General features: G+C 46.3%; 1 long non-coding RNA gene and 2 pseudogenes across 1 annotated transcript; 2 read left to right on the top strand and 1 right to left on the bottom strand.

Annotated features, from left to right (window-relative positions):
- The first annotated feature begins 239 nt into the window (after positions 1-239).
- Positions 240-10,297, top strand: LOC143662510 (uncharacterized). The gene is made up of 3 exons (XR_013165367.1): positions 240-384; positions 9,450-9,683; positions 10,106-10,297. It is a non-coding gene; the product is annotated as an uncharacterized LOC143662510 (long non-coding RNA).
- Positions 4,027-4,849, top strand: LOC143662509 (uncharacterized; annotated as a pseudogene).
- Positions 10,298-10,719: 422 nt separating the features above from the next.
- On the bottom strand, positions 10,720-15,732 carry LOC143662384 (OTU domain-containing protein 5 pseudogene; annotated as a pseudogene).
- Positions 15,733-17,628: the final 1,896 nt, after the last annotated feature.

Raw genomic sequence — 17,628 nt, 5'->3', positions numbered from 1 at the left:
TCCATAACAACCATGAATTATCTTTATTATCAGGAAAAGGTCTCTCTCTCTCTCTCTTTTTTTTTTTTTCAGAAAGAAGGAGCAAGACACCACATTTTCACTCTAGGTCAGTCGGCTCTCTTCTTTTCTCTGATACATGCAAAAAAAAATGGCATGAGTAATACTGTTTAAATTTAGAACATTAAATTCAGTTTTCTTTTCTTGTTTGATTCTTATCTCGTCTCTTTCATCTCCTCCATGACATCAGGCAGCTTTCCTCAGACATGTCGCCCTGCTATTATCTGTGCTCCTCTAGGCACAAGCTGAGCACCCAGCTCCTTCGGGCCACCTGGGGCCACGGGTGAAGATTGTCGCATCAGAAAAGCACGAAGGAAACCCTACCAGGTAAGTCCCCTAGACACCTTGTCCCAGGAAGCTGGCCTAACAGGACAGCCCCACAGCCTTATGGGGAGTATCAGCAGCTCACTTAACTGAGAAGTTGCAGTTTCAAGCAATTGAAGCCACAAACAGGTCCATTTTCTCCACGGTGACTACTTAAGTAACTGCCGGAGCCAGGGTAAGGCTAAGCTTATCTTAGGAAGTCCACGTATCTCTAGACAGAACGCAGGGCTAATTCCCATCATTCTCATCCAGAACTCTTAAGAGGAAAGAACAAATGGTGCTGGGAAACTACCAATGTTGACTGCAAACTGTAATACAGAAATCCTGACCTCGTCAACTTGTAACCACAAATTTAGTGGTCGTATTTCCACTGAATTATGTTTTCATTCGTTAAACATTTATTAAGTGCCTACTGTGTGCCCCAAAACTGTGCTGGGTTGAAAAATATAGCAGTCCAAAAGAGACCCAGACTGTGCTCCCCTAGTCCAATGGGGAAGACAGACAATTAAACTAGTCATGGCAATAAATTATGCCATGGAGATATAATGAGATATAATGAGCTATAATGGAAGGAGATACAATGAGCTATAATGGAAGGATATAGCAGGAGCAAGTCTTAAGAAAGAAAAGTGTAAACTAAGCTATTTCTGTAAGTAGGAATTAGCAGTGTGCATTAAGAGTTAAAAAAAATACATGTGGTCTAGGCAGTGGGAAACGTGTGGGACCAGACAAGAGCAGGACATCTAGAAGAAGGCAATGGTGGGCGATGCGGCCAGAGAGATGGGTCCAGAGACAGCGAAGAGTTTGAATTGAAGGTAGGCAAGACTCAGACATGGACATCAGTTAGGAAGCTGTGGGGCTGTGGCAGGCTAAGCAGACGGACGAGCTGCAAATGGTGTGATGGGTAAGCAGACCGACCGAGAAATGTTTATTTAGGAAGTAGAGCCAACAGGACTTAGCTTTTAATTGGATATCGTGGAAACTTAGCTCATTGGTTGTAGGCCTTTCATTTCTAATTATAGTGCAATAAATCTCCTTCAAAACACCGCTTTACCTCCCCACAGGTTTTGCCATGCATATTCATTTCCATTCAATTCAACAGATTTTCCAGTTTCTCTTTAGAAGCATGCTGTTTAATTTCCAAATATTTGTGGCTTTTCCAGATATCTTCCTGTCACTGCCTTCTAGTTTAATTCCACCGTGGGCACTCATTTTAAATTAGCTGAGTCTTGCTTTCTAATCCAGTAAATGTTCTATCTTGGTGAGTGTTTCATATGCACCTATGAAAAATAAGTATTCTGCTGTTTTTGAGTGAAGTCTTCTATAAATGTCAATTAGGTCAAGTTGATTAATACTGTGTTTAAGTCTTCCTCATCCTTACTGACTTTCTATCTACTTGTTTTATAAATTACTCAAAGAGCAGAGCTGAAATCTTTAACTATAACTGTGGTGGGCTGTTTACAGATTTCTCCTTTCAGCTCTGTTTTGCTTCATGTATTTGAAGCTCTGTGGTTAGGTGCATCCACATTTAAGATTATTATGTCTTTTAAAAGAACTGACTCTTTTACACTGTAAAATATCCCTCTATATTCCTGATAATATTCCAATGTATACTTTGATATTAATTAGTCACTCTAACTTTCTTTTGATGAGTATTTTCTTTGTATATTCTTTTTTCGTCTTTTTACTTTTAACTTATTTATGTCTTCAGATTTCAGTTTCTTGTAGACAGCACATAGTTGGAGCTTACTTTTTTATCTACTCTAAGAAGCTCTGCATTTTAATTGGACTGTTTAGACATTCACATTTAATGTTATTATTAATATGGTTTGATGTTAATATACCATCTTGCTATTTGCTTTATATTTTTCCCAGCTATCCCTAGTTCCTTTCTTCCTCCTTTCCTGTTGCCTTTTGGATTAATTTTATGATGCTATTTTACCTCCACTTTTAATTATTAATTATACCTCATTGTCTTGTTTTATTCTTTTAGTGGTTGTTCCAGAGTTTGCAATGTACATTTTTAACTTATCATAGTCTACAGTTTGTCTTCACATGTAGACTGACATCCTCACAGCCGTAGGTTTCTATTACATCTCCCATCCTTTGTACTATCACTGTCATTATTTTATATATGATATAAACTTCACAAAACATTGTTTTATTTTTTTCCTAGATTATATATTTTTGAAGGTTTTAAATTAAGAAAGAAGTCTTTTATTTGCCTATATGCATTCCATTTTTGCAGAACTAAATTTCCTTCTGCTCTCATTTTTCCTTCTGCCTAAAGAATTTTAACATTTATTGTAGTTCAGAAAAAGCTTTTAGTTTACATTCTTTTTTTAATGAATTTTTTTAAAGAAAAGGTATATTCTATGGATATAGAATTCTAAGTTGATACTTTTTTTTCTTTTAGTCCTTTAAAAATATTGCTCCCTTATCTTCTCTCCTTGCATAAAAATAGAAGTCTGATGTCATTATTATCTTGGTTCTTCTGAATGTGATGTGTCCTTTTTCTCTGGCTGCTTTTGGTATTTTCTTTTTACCACTGATTTACAGCAATTGGATTATGATATAATTTGGTGTGTTTTTCTTTATATTTATTTTGTTTGTGCTTTATTGAGCTTCTTGGATCCTTGGGTTTACAGTTTTCACCAAGTTTAAAAATTTTCAGCCTTATTTCTTCAACTTTTTTCCCCCTATCTGTCCTGTCTTCTGTATTTCTAGGACTCCAACTACAAATGTGTTAGACTGTTTGATTTTGTCCCACAGGTCACAGATCATTTGTTCATTTTTTAAAGAATCTTTTATTATCTCTGTTTTATTTTAGATCATTTCTCAAGTTTGCTAATCTTTTCTTTTGCAGTTTCTTAATCTGCTGTTAATCCCATCTACATTTTTTTCATTCGGATTATATTTTCTTCTCTACATGTTCCATTTGAGTCTGTCTCATATCTTACATTTAATTTGTCATCATGTTTTTCTTTATTTTCTTTGGCATATTTTTAAATAGCTGTTTTAATGTCCTTTTTTTTTTTGCTAAATTTCACATTCCCTTTTTTTTTTCCTGAATATTTCTGTTAACTGAGTGTTGAACTTTTTCTAATAGACAGTTAAATTACTTGTGGACTTGTTTGATTCTCTTCAGGTTTACTTGTAAGCTTTTTTGGATTGATCAGCCTTTATTCCAACACTGATTTAGCCCCCTTTTAAGTAATAGCCACTCTAGCTGGAATGAAGTAAAATAATTTTTCTACCCCGTGTGAGTTCTTGGAACGGTTCAACTTAGAGCTCCCCTAATGATTCTTTCACCAGTTTTCTTGTCCAGCCTTGTAGAGTTTCAATTTACATTTGCATGGACTTGGGTTCAATGGACCCCAATTTCTGGAGTTGCTCATCTTTGCAGCTCTCTTCTCTTGAGCACTCTGCCTCACAGGTTCTAGCCACTTGGCTGCCCCAATCTCCAATCCCTGTCTCCTAAACTCAGAGAATTGCCAGACTTTGGGTCCACCCCACTACACTGCAGTCCAGGAGTTACCTCCAGACAGAAAGCCAAGTGAGGGTAAGGCTTACCTTGTTTGTTCCCCTTTTCTCAGGAATCACAGTCCCATTTTGCGTCATGTCCAAATAGTTGTTTTCGAGAAGCGGCTGCAAAGCCGAGCGGAGGAGGCAGGAAGCCGAGAGCGAGCAGTAGTTGGGTGGGCACCATGGCCGGGATCACCACCATCGAGGCGGTGAAGCGCAAGATCCAGGTTCTACAGCAGCAGGCCGATGATGCTGAGGAGAGAGCCGAGCGCCTCCAGCGGGAAGTGGAGGGAGAAAGGCGGGCCCGGGAACAGGCTGAGGCTGAAGTGGCCTCCTTGAACCGACACGAAGAGGAGCTGGGCCGTGCTCAGGAGCGCCTGGCCACTGCCCTGCAAAAGCTGGAGGAAGCAGAGAAAGCTGCTGATGAGAGCGAGAGAGGTATGAAGGTTATTGAAAACCGGGCTTTAAAAGACGAAGAAAAGATGAAACTCCAGGAAATCCAACTCAAAGAAGCTAAGCACATCGCAGAGGAGGCAGATCGGAAGTATGAGGAGGTGGCTCGTAAGTTGGTGATTATTGAAGGGGATTTGGAGCGCACTGAGGAACGAGCTGAGCTGGCAGAGTCCCGTTGCCGAGAGATGGATGAGCAGATCAGACTGATGGATGAGAACCTGAAGTGTCTGAGTGCTGCTGAAGAAAAGTACTCTCAAAAAGAAGACAAATATGAAGGAGAGATAAAGATTCTTACTGATAAACTCAAGGAGGCAGAGACCGTGCTGAGTTTGCTGAGAGATCGGTAGCCAAGCTGGAAAAGACAATTGATGATTTGGAAGATAAACTGAAATGCACCAAAGAGGAGCACCTCTGTACACAGAGAATGCTGGACCAGACTCTGCTTGACCTGAATGAGATGTAGAGCACCCCAGTACCACCCTGCCGCTGCTCCTCCCTTTGACCCCGACTCCGCCTGAGGCCAACTTGCCCGAAGCTGACCTTTAAACTGAGGGCTGATCTTAAACTGGAAGGCTGCTTTCTCCTCTGGCCATACACCCCCACACCCATCCACCCACCTACCCCTGGCCCCGTGTCTTTTTCACCAAACTGTCTCTGCCTCTCCCAGAGATTGCAGCTGGGTTAGGGGCTGAGCATCTTTGGGAACAACATTTAGGGGAATGTGAGCACAATGCAGGGGTCTTTAAAAGCATGTTGTGATGTATACATATTGTAATTACCCCCCTTTTTGTTGTAGCAACCATTTGTAAGACATTCCAAATAATTCCATAGCTCTGAAGTAGTAATCTAATCCCTTTCTCATTTTTGGAAGGTAACTTTTCAGCTTCATACACATTGCTCTCTCCAAAGAAGAGGGAAAGAGGTATGGGCCTGCCTCACTGAGAACTAAACATAGCCCAGGGAAAGACTCATTGAGGGAAACCTCATTGCTCTATACAAAGCACCAGCCAAACCAGAAAGGTGATTCTAGGAGTTAGCCTGAAAAAAAAAAGGACTGTTGAGGTTTTTAGCTTTAAGGTATCTTAGGGCAAATTTATTATTTTTATTTTTATTTTTATTTTTCTTATCAGAAGTGACCAAATTATTATGGTAAGACCTCAGAGACCAAATCTTTGTCTGGTCCTTTCTCCACCCCCTTCCCAACTGCTACAGTAGGAATCATGTGCCCCTTATGTTGGGGTGACCAGTGATGTACTCTCCTGCCTCCTTTTTTATAAAGGAAAGTAAAGAAAATTATGTTTTTGCCATTGATTTAGCCATATGAAACATCTCATCACCCTTTTCTGGGTCCGAAACTGCTGTGTCTAGAAGTGCCATCTCATGCTTTGTATCAGCCAGTGCTGGAGAAATCTTGAATAGCTTATATACAAAACTCTTTACAATTTTTATATTATTTTGAAACTTTGCTTCTTTAGAGTTGGGGAGCACTGACCACTCCATCTCTACAGTCTGGGCTGGCAATATGCTGATCTTTTACAATTCTTTTCCCCACCCAATCCCCCTTTTTGGTGAGGTTTCTATGAGGTCTGCTAGGTGTGCATCCTGCAGCTTATTGGCTTAAAATGTACCCTCCTTTGGTGTGGTCTCTTTTGGGGGCAGATTGGGAGAAAGAGAAACCAATAATGCAACTGTTTTGATACTGAAAATTGACAAAATTTCTTTTTGAAATAAAGAACCAGTCCCTCTTAAAAAAAAAACAAATAGTTGTTTTATACATTTTATCCTGTTTCACAGTTGTTTACAGCAGGAGGCAAATTGTGGGCTATCTTACTCCATCATAAACATACGTGTCCCCTTTCGGCCATAGCGCCATCTTACTAGAAACCTCCGCACCATGAGAGCCAAGTGGAGGAAGAAGCGGATGCACAGGCTGAAGCGCAAAAGAAGAAAGATGAGGCAGAGGTCCAAGTAAACCATTAGCGTGTGCACCCATGGAGACCAGAGGAACAGAGATAATGAAATGCCAGAGGCTGGGGATGCTGATATAAGTTATTGACTTCAGGCTACTGTCTTGATTTTCTCAATGGATCTAGAACTTCCAATATTGTCCAACTTTCCGAAGACCTGTGAAAGACCTTGTTTGTACCAAAACAGCCCTTTTTGGTCCTTTGCCCTGGACCTGTGATGTTCTGGAGTAGTTCTGTTCTCAGTTGTGACCCAGTGGAACACGTGTATAATAAACCATCTCTTTCGTCTTAAAACAAAAAAAAATACGTGTCCCGATGACTTGGATAGAGTCTATGAGGCAAACAGAGAGTCGTGGATGACTTTCCAGCATGTGGCATTGGCAGCCAGGAGGATGGCGGGTGGTGCCCATCGCAGAGAAAGCAAACCCAGAGGTTTGGGCATGAAAGAACGTGACGAGTTTAGCTTTGCATTTGCTGGGTCTGATTTACCTGCAGGCCATGTAAGTAAGGCTGTGAGTAAGGAGTTCGGTACACAGCACATCTCCCTCCCACATCGGGCTCTTCACTCCACTCCGCTGCCACCTGCACGATACACTGCGTGTGCTGGCGACCCCTCCCAGGCCACCGGCAGTACATATACATGTCCCCCCAGAAGAAACCCTCCCACCATTCACGGAAATGAACTGGGATATCCCTGACCAATGGTCCCCACAAAATATTAAAACCCATGGCTTAGCATCAGTACACTTCCTCAAGTCTTAGTTATTCCATTTAAAATAATACAATAAATAGATGAAACAGCAACAATCTCGTGCAGATTGCATTGCCCCAAACCCGATTGCTTCCTTTTCTGTCCTTTTCTTTTCCTTTCCTTTATTTTTATTCATTTTCTTTACTTTCCCCTTTCTCTTCTTTTCCTTTCCTTTCATTCCCCTCCCTTCCCTTACTCTTCCTCCTTGCTTGTTTGCTTCCATTTTCAATGGCACCTCCACCTGGACTCCCTGCAGTTCAGGGGCCTTTTCTCAGGACTGCCTCTCAGGAACTAGGCACAACTCCACAGAAGTGAGCAATAAAATATTGGTACATTGTAGTCTAAATCCATATTTGGAAATGAAAATCGTTCTAAAGGATCAAGATCAGCAGAAATGCAACTCTGACTACAATAATTACAACCTTTACATTACTGTGCAAAGGAGTTTGGCTCTTTGGAGCCACATTGTCTCAGATGTCTCCTTCCCAAAAGAGGGTCTTTCCCCACTGGGGGAGTTTCCCAGAAGAAAACAGAAAGTCTGCCTTAAAGATTATTTCAAGCTCCTAACTAGTAAAGGCAGGAAATTGCTGGCTTTTCTCTCTTCATCAAGAGTTAAACAAAAAGCTAGATATAAAATCCTAGGATCTGGTCTCATCCAGGGTCACTGTACCAGTATTCAGTGAGGAAGAGAATTGTGCATTGGACTGAGAACGTGAGCTGGACTTCAGGATTCTATTTTGCTTTATATAAGTAGTTAGAGCCGATAAATCACCTAAGAATCCCTGTAGGTGCCTTTTGAGAGCCAATGCCAGCTTCTAGCCCCTTTGCCTTATGCCCATTTTCTGATTACAATAGTGCCTGGGAAATGGCTGTTCAATGTACTGCTCACTGTGTTGGGATTCTAGTAAGTTCTGAGACGCTGTGGTCCTTGCTCAGCATCTCTTTACTTGCAGATGAAAGATCATAGAAAGCTTCTATCCTTGCCTTGTGAACGATCAACCAAAGGAGCAGGTAATAAGAACTATAGTGAAGAAGCAGGAGCTGGTAGCTTAAGTTCCTTAAAGTCACAAATTTTAGGGAATTTGGGAGTATTTAAAAGGAAGAAACCAAGAACTATTCTTTTTTGTCATTCAGAATTTTGTACTTTGAAAGAGGAAGTGGGATAAAGAAAGGGCTATAAAATGGCTTAAGAAGTCCTGTGGCAGCTTGCAGCAACTTTAATATAAAACAGCTTGAGGATGCTTTTTATTCTCTTTTGAAAGTTGTTTCTTCTCTGGGTACTTAAACCATGATCTCTAACCATACTCCTTAACTGGAAATACTTAGCCACATCTGTACCACATCTGAGAAGATCCTATCTGTGCCTCTGTTGACATTTTGATGTCAAACTCTAGTCTAACAATCACTCTTGTATTTTATTTTATTTCTCCATCAAGCTCTAGTTTTGAATTCCACAAGTCCTGATTCAACCACAGGCTAATGGGAGAAGAAGCCAGGCATTTCTTCAGTTTCTCTAATGAATATTGGAAACCTCACATCCCATAAGACGTCAAGTTAAGGCAACAACTCAGCTTCTCTCCAAATGAGTGTCTGTAGTTCTGTTTAGACTATTGACCCCAGCTTATGTGAGTTCAGTAACCAGCAGCCAAGTGTCATAAGCACAGAGGACTTGTACCCAACTTTTCTAAAATAAGGTTGTTTATAAATGTCACCATCAACCAAGCTTATAGTTCAGTTTCAGCATTCCTAATTTAGTCTTCATGTGCACCCTGAAAGTTTCCACTGGATTTCTGTTGCGGGGTCTTTATCTGCTCTTCAAGTGGATTTGATAGAATGTTTTCATTTGCTCAGGGGAAGATGTTGTAGGAGCTGAGTATTTCCTTCTAAGATGATGATGCAGAAGGGAATTAAGAGGGGTGTGGGCAATAAATGCTCTAGGAATTTCAAGGACAAGGAGTTTTCCTGGGCCTTGCCTTCTGTCTGGGGTGGTTAGGGAGGCTTTTCTGTGACTGTGACACTTGAGGTGAACTTCAGAAATGCATCAGTGAGCAAAAGAAGACCATTTGCAAATACAGGATGTGGGAAAGCTACACGTAGGTTTGAGGGCAGTGAGTAGACCAGCTTGACTAGAGAGGGTTTGTGCAGAGAAGTTGTAGGAGTTAAGATAATGGTGGGTGGAGGCCAAATTACGGAGCACTTTAAGGAGACTTTGGACTTTATTTACATGATTACCTGTGACTTAGTAGGCATTCAGTAAATGTTTTTAAATGAGTGTGAAGAAAAGAAGGAAGACATATGTTTTGGGTTTCCTGCCCTCCCCTCCCACCTCATTTGTATGACCTCTAACAGTTTTACTTTTTTCATAGTTCCAGCATTTACTGTTCCTGGCTGCATCCAGAGGAGATCTGACTTCCTACTCATCAAACAAGGAGGTCCTGCTGGCAGGCTGTTGGGAGTGAAGCCATTCATGGCAGAGATGAGTCCAATACCGTTCATCTAGTGAGTCCTCCAGGGTTTCACCCACCTCCTCCTCCTGTGCTCCCTGTGGAGCCTCAGGCCAGTCATCTTGTCCATCTTCATCCCTCTCATCGTTATGATTTTCCATGGTGAGTTTCCTGGTAAGGTTTTCTGCCAGTTGCTCACAGAATCTCTCTCCCTGGTGGTAGAATATGCCAGTGCTTTTACGGAGAACCTCAAAGGACTTGACTGTTCTTTGCATGCTGAGTGAAAAGATCATGGACACCTCTTCCTTCTTGTATCTTCTGCCATAAGAGGTCCGTTCTCAGGCCTGAGCCTGAATTAGAAAATCACGTTTCCTAGGGTGGGAAAGAAGAATAAATGCAACAGTGAATGTACTGAATGATAGGTTATAGGATTTTCAGCAGAAACATCTCTTAGAATGTTCCAAGGAGCTCCCCAATTTGAATTCTTGCACAAGTTCTGCGACTTGCCTGGGGCAGAGGGAATGAGGACACAGATTTGATTTGTTTGTTTTTTACTAACTTTGCTTTTAATGTTGCTCCTTCAGTTCATCACTTCAGCCCATGTCCATTTTCATGTGATATACATCAAGAATTATGAGGAAAGGTGCAAGAAGCAGTGTTGCCTTATGTGTGATTGTTCAACCCACAACTTCTCTAATAAAAAAAGTACAATGGCCCTACCACATAATATGAAACATGGGGGAAAAAAATCAAAGTTGGGGAGAATGAATGCTTGTTTCAGGAAAGGAAAATAAAAAAGAAACTGGAAAGTTACCTCTTTTGTTGTCGTCATGCTGTTGTATAGGTCATTTTTGATAGACGGTTTCATAGGATAGAAGTATATTTTAATAGAGAAAAATTCAATATTGAAGCCTCAGATGTTCTTAGGATACTGGGAAGGAGGGATTCCGGCTCCCCACCATGCCCAGCATCACCTTGGGGGCCGGGGGAAGGGTAACCAATTTGTCTGATGCTGGGAGGTGTGGAGGCCAGGGAGGTTTTCCTCTGTCTAACGTCTGTTCTGGAGCCACCTGGCAGCCAGTTGGTGTCTCTGCTCTCCGTGTGCCTCTTGTCTACCTTCGGCAGACTCCCCTGGGGAATGAGTCCCCTGGGGAATGCAGGGATGGTGCTTTGGGGCCGGGGTGGACAAGAGGGCACATCAACTGGCGGAGACAGATGGCAATGGTGGTTGTGGTGGTGGTGGTGGCAGCAGCAGTGAGAAGGGGCGCAGGGTGGGATGGCCAGAGGGAAAGGGGGAGGAGAGGAAAGGAGAGATAGGGAAGAAGGCAAGAGGGAAGAAGGCCAAAGAAGATGGGATGGCACCAGAAGGCAGGCGTGGTGAGGGTTGGGACGTCGTCTCCAGTCCCTGGGTCTCCAAACTCTCTTCTGGGGGAAGGTCTCTGGGTACTTTGCTTTTCTTCATATTGTGTACGTATTCCTGCTGGGATGCTGCCAGCACCGATGCAAGGATCTCATCACCATCCCCGTCATTCAGACCAAAGGCAGAGGGGGCATCTGCTGAATGGGGGAGACACTCCAGAGCAGGGTGGACGGACATGAAGGTGAACACGGCCCGATTAGCTCCTATTGAGAACCGGCTGCTTGTACCTGGCACACAGGGTGGAGGAGGTTTGGCCAAGAGCTAAGACAGTACCTGGGGAGGCGGACTTGATGCCCAGCTCAGGGGGCATCTCAGGATGTTCAGGTGAAAGGCTGAACTGCGCTGCCCTGGGGACTGGGTGGTCCCCCTCCAGGCCACCAGAGGCTGCCGCTGGGGCCGAACTGCGCGTGTTGCTGGCTTTCCAGGCTGGCTGGGGCCGCCGACCTTCAGGCTGGTTTCTCCTGACCTCGCAGCCGTCGCAGACGGGACTCCCGGACCACCCGCTCCTCCGCGCCTCACTTGGGGCCTCCCGGTGTGTGGCTTGCTTCTCGTCTTCCAACATCTGCTGTTCAGTCCGTGGCTCCTCATGTTTCTGTGGCATTGCTCATCGGGAACTGAACAATGGCAGGCCCAGCCCCATACCCATGGTGGCCTTGTTGGGATTCACCACTGAGCTGTAGCGGATATTCCGATGGCAGCTGGCATGGATGGGTTGTCCTCGTGTGATGGATCCCATGGGATGTGTTGATGGTTGCTGTGCTGTATTGGTGCCCCTCCATCGGACAGTCATACGTCTCTGTATGGCTGGCATCTCGATGTGGTTGCCGTGACATTGTTTTTCCTTCTGTTCGGTGTAGGTGGTGAAGTCCTCTGTGACATACCTGGAGAAGTAGTGGGTATTCTTCGTCAGTCCATGCAATGCTTTCATACACCCTCAAGCCTACCCTGGTGTCCATCTGCCTGGTCAGCTGCAGCCCAGATAAGCCAGGCACTGTCCTCCTCCTTTACCTGCTTGCTGATGAGTCCCTCGTCTGGGCACCTTCTCAAACCAGTGCGCCTGCTTCTTCCTGGCAGGGTCGGTGGCCTCCAAGCTGCTGCAGCCACTTCATACCGGTCCTCACTGTGGTAGCCCCCAATGACCTCCTCACGCTGAGGACTGTCCCCGCCAACCGTGCCAACACCAGGGCTTGCTGCTGCCACTCGCTGGGCCCTGGCTGAAGCAGCAGCTGCCGGGGCCCCAGTGCCACCCGTGCCCACCACCACGCTGCACTGAGCACGTGACTGGCACTACCTGGGCCTCCCACATGGTGTGGCCAGCGCCCAGCCAAGAAGCGCCCCGGGAACCCAGGTAGGGGCCTGCCACGGTGGCAAGGCCTGGGGACAGTCCACCACGCCCAAGTCACGGGCAACCCGCCCGCCGTCCACCCCCACACCCCGGGGACGGCGCAGCCCTGGGGACAGCAGCCCCGGTAGCGGTGGGAAGCAGGGCCTTCTTTTGGGAGAGAATAGTCAAGAATTAACTGTTGCAATAGAAAATAGTAATCATTAATGGCAACCACCACTGTTGCCAGATTTTGACTTCCAGGTTCTTGGCCATGAAGAGAGAAGGAATTCAAGGGCATGGCTTAAAGAGTAAGCAGATAGAAAATTTACAGAGAATATATGTAGGAGGACAGGTGGGCTCTCACAAAGGCACAGGTGAGGAAGGCGAGAGGCCTAGGAGCTTTATTTTACCTGTTGTTTTCCTTCCCTCCAGCCACGCAACAGCAAACATGACCATGTGGCAAGAAAGAAGAGGTGATGTAGGAAAACACAAAGCCGACTGATTTTCAATGATGGGAGCCAACAGCAGGGACTCATGTCCCCACTATCATATATTCATCCATTCAGTGGGTATTTGTTGAGCGCCCATTGTGTACAGTGTGCTTGGGCTCATTGTGGAATCATAAATCTCAAGAGAGAATGAACCTGAGATGGAATACAGGCTACACAAAGGCCCTGAAAAAATTTTGGGACAAATCAACCTTGGGACTTGGTGAGCTATCAAAGTCCTAAGAAAAAAGACAGACTGAGGTTTCTGGCCTGTCGCTGGAAACAGACTGACCTGCTGGCAGAGGTGATGAGCTGGTGTGGGGATTGTACCCTAAAGCTGTGCCCGGCACATGTGGTTACTAGGCAAAAGAAAGTTGCTGCTCTGAGAGTGTGATTGTCCTTCTCAAACCACAGAAATGCCAACCCTCAACAGCACTGAGGATATTAGAATCTAGACACAAGACCTCCCGCAAGCTAAACTCTCAGCTTCAGCCAGCTGTATTCCCCATTCTTGTTTGATTATACAACAGCAGTGCATGAGAAAATCCAGAATGGTTTACACTGTCACCTCTGACTGTAGATGAAAACTAACGAGGCAATAAATAGCAAGTCTGAGTTCCTTTTCCCTGCGGCCTGGGGCGGGAGGGAGGCGGGCCTCAGACACAGGGTGGCCTCTGCCTGAGGTCGGGCTCCACAGCTTCCAAACCGGCCTGGGATAAACTGGGCGATAGTGCAGGGTGATTTGTGTTGGGAGCTTCGGCCAAAACAGGAAGAGGAAAGGTGACAGTTGACATGCTGCTCCAAGCTGTCAAAGAGCCAAGGCCTTGGGTGCTGGGGAATCCAGTGGCAGGAAACTGTTTCCCGACGCTCCTAGTTTATGGGGTGCGAGCCTGGGCACCTGGCGTGCAGGGCCCAAGGGCAGGGGGGTGGGGGAACCCTTGCACCACCTCCTCCTGGAGCCCCGGGTGGCTTCGCACATGGCAGCCGGATGTGTCTGACCTCAGAGCTGCCTCCGTCGTGCTGTGGACGTCGCTCTCACCCTTGGATTAGCAGTCATCCTGTTCACGTCTCACTAAGTCCAATTCCAAGGCTTCTCAGACACTTGATAAGTTTTTAGAAAGTTTCTTTTAGGTTCTTTAAGATTCAGCTATATCCCCTTGAAGACTTAAGTCCTGTGTTTGACGCCCAGCCCTTCCCAGCACCCAGGGCAGGCTGCAGGGGCAGCCCCGGGGGATTTGCAGCTTCGTGTGTTCCAACTCCCCCACTCTGGGTGGGCGTGCACCATGCCACCGGGGCGCTCAGCAGAGCCCCAAGCAGACCCCACCTCTGTTGCCCGGGGGTCCTGGGGAGCCCCGCCTTCAGGACCTGGAAGCCCAGGGCGTAGCCCCTGCCCCCCTCCTCCTGGCTGTCCCTCCACAGCTGTCCCCTATGCTCCGGCCCCTGCCCCATTCCAGGGGCAGAAGCGATGCCCAGCTAGGGAACAAGTGAAGGCCCTTCCCTTACTGACACCCTCAAGCTGCAGGAGGGATTCTCCCCCGTCTGCCCTCTCCTTTTGCTTCAGGAAGGGTGGGGGTGAGAGGTCATCTCTGTCCCTACCCCCAAGGGGACGGGAGGGATAGCCCCTCTTCAAAACACCGTGGACCCAAAAGGCGACCTTGCTCTCCCTCATTCCCCCAAAGTGATAGATGGGGGGCTGTGCCCAGGGCACAGACGTGGAGCCTCCCAGCCAGCCCTGCGGGCCGGAAGCTGGTCCAGCAGCCAGGGACCCTCCCCCGCTGCCCACCCCCATCCCATCCCTGGTGATTCCCTAACCACCCCCACAGGGGCCTCTAGGCGAGTGTGCGTCCACACCTGCAGGAGGTCACTGCTGCCCCTCCTCCCCGGCTCCCTCCTAGTGCACTCAGACCCCCTGCGCTCACTGCCCCCACCCCAGTGCCCGCATGGCCCTGCCCCTCCTGGGGGAGCTCGCCCGCCTCTGGCCTGTGGCGTGGCCCCGATTCTGCTAGGAGCCAAGGAACTCCATGGGAATTCTCATTTTCACAGAGGATGGTTGTCATTAACACCAAATACGGCCCTAAAAACCCATTATGTTTGTACAGGGACTTTTTACAGCTTCCCAAGAACCTATGCAAACAACAACTCTGGAAGTCAGATGATTTCTACCTCTTTTTTGCAAACAGATGCTGCAGGGCATTTAAGTGAGTTTCAATTCAGTTGCCTGCCAGGCTTCCCCAGGGGGCTTCAAGCATCCTGGTGTCCAGGCCATGCCCAGACCCATCAAACCAGAAAAACTGGGTTGGGGCCCAGGCCTCAGCATTTCCCTAAAGCTCCTCAGGTGATTCCAATGTGCAGCCAAGGTCAAGAGCCTCAAAGCCGTACCATGGGCAAACTTGAGCCCTGGGTACCAGACACCAAGTGCAGTGCTCTCACCTCTGGCCTGCTAGGGGTATAGTAGAATAACTGTAGGACACAGGCCCTGGCATTTCTAAATCTGTTTATGGAATTAAGACAAAGGAGCACTGCACTCAGTCTCTACTTTTTCTCTCATTCTTTCTCCTCTAACACTGTACTCTGACTTTTTCTCCACTAAAAATGCTCTTAAGCAAGGCCACATCCAAACATGCTTTCCAGCCCTTGTGATGGTTAAGTTCTTGACTCAGCTTGGCTAGGTCATCACGTCCAGTTGTTTGGTCAAGCAAACAATTGTAATGTCAATCTCATTGATGGCTTTACATCTGTTATCAGTTGATTGCATCTATGGCTGATTGCATCTACAGTCAACAAAGGGAATTGCTCTCAGCAATGCTGTAGGTCTCACAAGCCAGAACTAAGGAGTTCAGGAATCAGAAGAATTTCTGCCTTATGTTGAATTAGCCAGATTCCCCTGGGAAATATGGACTTGCCAGACTTCAGAATCGTCTTTCTCAGAGTTTCCAGCTTGCATCCTGCCCTATGGAGTTCACACTCACCTGTCCTCATGGTTGCATGAGCCAATTCGTCATAATAAGTCTCTTTATAGCTATGTTTCTCTTGCTGGGTCTTTTTCTCTGGAGAGCTTTAATACAACCTTCATTGTGCTTGACTGGGTTCTCTACAGCTTATGACAGGGTTGGCCCTGCCCTCTGCCCTGAAGCATGGCCTCCCAAAGTGTTGGGGACACCACTTCTTCCTGGCTTTCTTTTGCCTTTGGCTCTACTTGCATATTCCGGTCCATCTCCCCCAACCCCGAAATGACCCCGCTCCCTAGGACACGCCCTCACCCTGTGAGCTCCCGAGTGACCTTGTTCACACACTCCCTTTACTCACCTCCTATGAGCGAATGATCCCCAAGCATGTGTTTTCAGTGCAGTCCCCTTACCTATGCCGTCTTGGGTGTTAGCCTGGCATGAGGGCCCAGCTGGAACAAAAGCCATCAGAAAAGGGAGCATCAAAAAATGTCATCCCCACTTCTCCCAACCTGCGCATCCATGTGGCGGGCAACACCCCTTCTCCCGGTCAGAGCCTCGGAAGTTCATCCTGAATTAGCCCTGTGGCGCACATCCCGCATCTCCTCAGGTCCCAGGTCCTGTGCATTCCACTAGTAAAGCCACACGCGAGTGTACCACTGCTAAACCCACACGCAAGCGTTCCACTGGCAAACCCACATGTGCACACACAGCCCCCACCCAGCTTTCTGCTGTGTTGGTTTCTCTACTCCCACCAATTTCACTTGAATGGCTGCACTGACCTTCCCCACTGACTTACAGTCTCTAGTCCGGCCATCATCCCCTACCTGACCCAGCCTTATGCTAGTCTGGGGGGGTCTTTCTAAAGTTTAATATGTCTGTTTCCCAGGTTTGTAACCATGATGACTCCTCCCACACTCTCAGGGCATGACTCAACTTCTTTGGCTTAACACCAAGCCTTGCTTATTCTTAACTCATCCACTGCCACTCCCCCTTTATCCCAGCTACACAGAACTACTCACTTGTCTTTTCACTCCCTGCCTTTGTGAGTGCTTTCCCCTTGGCTAGATGTATTTTCTCACAGTGGCATTGATTTAAAACTCACCTCGGGCACCTCTCCTATTCCCTCCCGTGGAATTTGACAGGTTATCCTGCCATCCTGGGTTTGCTTTCCTTGAGAGCAGATCCTGGCATTATTTTATTTTTGTGTCCTCAGCACCTGAGAAAATATTAAAAGAACCTCAGAAATCCTGAAATTAATTGTTTTATATATGTCATTTTTAATCTGTGTTCATTCACCAGCCAAAAAAAGTAAAGTATTGCTTTGTAAGCTAACCAGATACTTCCCTTTAATGGTTGGTTTTGCAGCCAACATCGCTTGTTTGCAAAATGACGCAAGTGAGAAGAAACTAGAGAAAGGAGGCTTTGTGATAAGAGATGGGGGGCGTGGGGCTGCCCGTGGTGTCGTGGGAGAAATTGCCTTGACGCCAGCCCATTGCCCACACGTACCTCATTGTCTGCATATCCCAATTTAGCATCTTTCTCATTCAGCACAGGGCAGAGCCAGCAAAACATCCATGTGCGACCAATTCCAGCAGGGTACAGAAGGCCCTTCAAATCCTGGCTCAGAGAACTCTTAAATGTCATCCGTCCTTGGGCGTAGCACGGGGCCATGCCAGAGCAGATGGAAGTGCCACCTGGGTGGTCAGGAAAGAGTCACAGAATGGGTGCTGGAGTCATGTCTTGGGGACTTTGAGACATGGAATTCAGATGGAATAGCAGATGCAGAAATGGAAAAATCCAAACTCTGTTTAGGACCACGGCTGGATTTAGACACGACTTCTCACACCTATGGCATGCAGTGCGCTACATTTAGCTGAAGCCTCCTTCTCAGATGGGGACTCCGCCAAGGTAGTGAGGCCCGATGGCA

This window comes from Tamandua tetradactyla, chromosome 18 (assembly GCF_023851605.1).
Source record: "Tamandua tetradactyla isolate mTamTet1 chromosome 18, mTamTet1.pri, whole genome shotgun sequence".
NCBI lineage: Eukaryota > Metazoa > Chordata > Mammalia > Pilosa > Myrmecophagidae > Tamandua > Tamandua tetradactyla.
This window is presented reverse-complemented; position numbering and strand designations above follow the sequence as displayed.